The sequence below is a fragment of the Sinocyclocheilus anshuiensis genome, unplaced genomic scaffold, assembly GCF_001515605.1.
Source record: "Sinocyclocheilus anshuiensis isolate Anshui unplaced genomic scaffold, SAMN03320099.WGS_v1.1 scaffold367, whole genome shotgun sequence".
In the NCBI taxonomy this organism is placed as follows: Eukaryota; Metazoa; Chordata; class Actinopteri; order Cypriniformes; family Cyprinidae; genus Sinocyclocheilus; species Sinocyclocheilus anshuiensis.
This window is the reverse complement of record NW_015549574.1, coordinates 174,411-177,986: the sequence shown is the minus strand read 5'-3', so window position 1 is coordinate 177,986 and position 3,576 is coordinate 174,411. Positions and strand designations below refer to the sequence as shown.

The 3,576-nt window shown below is 46.9% G+C and overlaps 1 long non-coding RNA gene across 1 annotated transcript in view; it reads right to left on the bottom strand.

The window, feature by feature from the left end:
• Positions 1–1,928: 1,928 nt before the first annotated feature.
• Positions 1,929–3,576, bottom strand: part of LOC107657469 (uncharacterized) — a 10,385-nt gene continuing 8,737 nt past the window's right edge. Inside the window, exon 3 of the long non-coding RNA XR_001630690.1 lies at positions 1,929–1,948. This is a non-coding gene — a long non-coding RNA (uncharacterized LOC107657469). The remainder of the gene's footprint in view (positions 1,949–3,576) is intronic.

Below are 3,576 nucleotides of genomic sequence, written 5' to 3'. Positions count from 1 at the left end.
CCGTGGGCAGGCAGAGATGCGCGGCCACTGACTCATCTAGGGGAGGTGGCTTATCGTACCCTTTTTCTTCAGCGCCAACTATGGAAGTGAGGGCGGATGAAGAAGCAGTACGGAGGCGGGCGGGGTAGGGAGCGCGCAACGATCTGGTGAGCTCGTCATGGACCTCCGGGAAAAACGGAGAGGAACGCTGACGAGGGGCCTGGCAGTGCCCCGGCAGGAACCACTCATCCAGATGGCTGCAGGAGGGCTCCTCTGGCGGAGACCACTCTAAACCCAACTCTTCAACCACTTTGGAGAGGATACAGAGAAGCTCGGCATCCATCCCGTCTTTGGCATTGCTGGGCGCGGACGATGGCGAGGGGTCAGTCACCGAGCCCAACAGCTCCTCTGCATCCAATGCTGCCAATGACATGCTGTCATCAAGCAGCTCGTCCTCACTTCCCCAAATGAGACCAGATCGCTCGAGCCGGCAGAGGGACGCTGGTCAGACTGGGAGAAAAGGACGGGAGAACTCTCTCTCTGGGGCGAGGCATGTGGGATCTGGGCCAACGTGAGCTCGCTCAGAGACGGACGCTCAAGTCCTCTGCCCCGCTGTTTTTTCCTCACAGGTCCCTGGGAGGAAGAAAACGGGAGGGGCGCGAGGGGCGGAGACGCTCTCTGAAAAGAAAGTGGTTCGCTAGCGAAGAGAGGCGAGACTGAAGTTCTCGCAGTGAGAACAATCAGTTCCCGTGAGTGCAGCTTCCGCATGGGATTTCCCCAAGCAGGAAACGCACTCCGTGTGGCCATCATTGGCGTGCAGGGGAGACCCACACAAACCGCAGTAACGGCGTGGCATTTGCAACAATGCCAAGCTCTTTTAGTAGCTCTTTTAGTATCCCTGGATGGCAGCGGCGGAGAAGCAGGTCAGCCGTGTTGAGAGGTCCCGATTCCAGCTGAGAAGGCGTGTCAACGCGAGCATGGGATGGAACCCATGGTTTCAACCAGCACTGAAGGGGGCGCATACAAAGCAGACCCAACTGTAGCACTGGAGATGCTGCCGCCATGAGGCCCAGCATCCTCTGAAACACTTTGAGAGGGCGAGTGGAACCAATCTCACCAGCCTCCATATGGCCAGAGTTCGTTCCGGCTCGTCGAAAATTGTTCCCAGGAACGATATTCGCTGACTGGGGAACAACGTGCTCTTGGCAAAATTGACCCTGAGTCCCAGGCACTCTGGGTGGCTGAGGAGGAGGGTCCTGTGTGATATTAATTCTGCCTCCGACTGGGCCAGAACGAGCCAGTCGTCGAGGTAATTGAGAATGCGGATTCCCATCTGTCTCAGAGGGGAGAGAGCCACGTCCATGGACTTCGTAAAAGTGCGGGGGGCCAGGGACAGCCTGAAGGGAAGGACCGTGTATTGATAAGCCACTCCCTCGAACGCGAATCTCAAGAAACGCCTGTGACAGGGGGCTATCTGGATGTGAAAGTATGCATCCTTCAGGTCCAGAGAAAAGAACCAGTCCCCGAGCGAATTTGCGCAAGGATCTAAGCGGCTTTGGATCAGCGTAGAGACGTAGAGTCGTCGCTGAAGGAGAATAAATCTGAGAATCCTGTGGCGAACGCCCACTTATATAGCCAGATGCCCCGCCCATTCTGGCGGGCTTTGGCAGGCTTGGCAGGCTTCGTTGCCATAGGCTCATGCAGCTCCGCTGCCTAGCCATTGGTTCGTTTTTAATACACTGCTCGAACCAATGGCCGTGCAGTTTCACTGCGTGAATGAAAAAAGGCTTCAGTTCAGGAGAAAAAAGGCTTTTTCCCATATGCGTCTAGCAAGATGCAGTAAGAGTGTTGTATCGAAAGGGAACGTCTGTACTTCCTCAACAGACAAAGAAACAGCCATTTTTTGGTTGTTAAAAAAAAGGTGCGCTCGTTCAAAACAGTTGCGTTCGATCCTCCGCTGGCTGTGCTGCTGATTTAAATCTAGCAGTTCTGTTTTTTGTTTTTTTATGCAAAAATTATACAAAGATTTGTACAAGCATATACAACTCGCAACAAGTACAAAAACAAATAAACATAAGAATATGTACAGTGAAATGATTCATGCCAGGGGTAAAATTACAACAATTTAAAGTAACAAAAAGCTTCATAGGTCTTTCTTGCTTTTTTGTTCTTAATTTTGTCTAATGTAGTACCATAATGTTTAATCTCTTTTATAAAATGTTCAAAGTTTGGCTTAGCTTTAGTCCATTTTTTCACATGAATGTGATATTAACCAAGTAAAATAAAAAGTTGTATAAGAAAGCACATCGTACTTTTGGAATCAACATTGTCCTGTACAAAAAAAAACTACATCATACAGATCAATTTGTATATATGTTCCAAACAACCTGGAAATTAAATTAGAAACATCCAACCAAAAAATTTTTGAATATATACAATTAAAAAAAAAGATGAGTCACAGATTCTTTGGCATTGCTACAAAATTCACATAAGTTTTCAATATTCAAATTGAAACGTTCAAGCAACTCCTTGACAGGGTAAATTTTGTGTACAATTTTATAGGATACCTCTCTAATTTTATTATTAATAAAAAACTTATTTGTTATTGACCATACTTTTTTTCCAGTTAACATTTTCATATTTAGTAGACCAGTAGTTTGTTTTTAAGTACAGGAATTATCAAATTCAGCCCTCTAATTTAATAAATACAAGTTATTTTGCCTCAGACCACCTAACAAATGAATCTGTTCACATTTTTTAAGACCCCTGACTTTTAACATTTGTTTTGCTAGCTATTTGAGCAAATTAAAACACAATACTTACATTTATAAGTGTATTCGTTGGCAGCCACAGAACCATCACCGTTATTTTGTTTGAATAAAAGTCCCGTCGCCACCGGCGCGCTATGAATTCTGGGATAGGGTAGGCTGCGAAGGATCCATCTGATGTATCCTTCATTTGATGGAGAAACGGAGGACGTATTTGAAGTCGCGTTCGAATTGCAGCAGCCTTCGTCGCGCCGCGGTGACGCAATCGGCCTTCAAATGCAGCCTTCGGAGGATGCATCATGAATTGGGACGGTCTTCGTCGCGCCACCGTGACGCAATCGGCCTTCAAATGCGCACTTCGAAGTATGTAGTCTATGAATTGGGACACAGCACTTGACAGGGTAAATTTTGTGTAACATTTTATAGGTGTCAGACTTTTGGACCTTGGGAGTAAGTTCATTCAACTCCGAGTATGTTCCTGGTTAAGACTCAACAGAGCGACGAATCGATGAGTCACTATGGAAACGGCCGCTAAGAAAAAGCATGCCATGCTGTTTCTTCTTTTGTTCAATGGTCGTTTACATGCTTGAATGTAATAAACTGCAGATACGTCACTTCCTGTTTGTTGCTGCCGTGTGTTTTGAGTTTGAGCTCCGTCAAGTTAATTCTGTCATAAATTTTTTTTCTTAAAATCAATTTTATACATTCGAGATCTCCACCCGGAACCGCTTCGCTCCCCTCCGCGAGGTGGAATGCGATGCTGTGATCATCGGAGACTCCATCGTCCGGCACGTCCGTGCTACGTTAGCTGAAGGTAAAGTGCACTCTC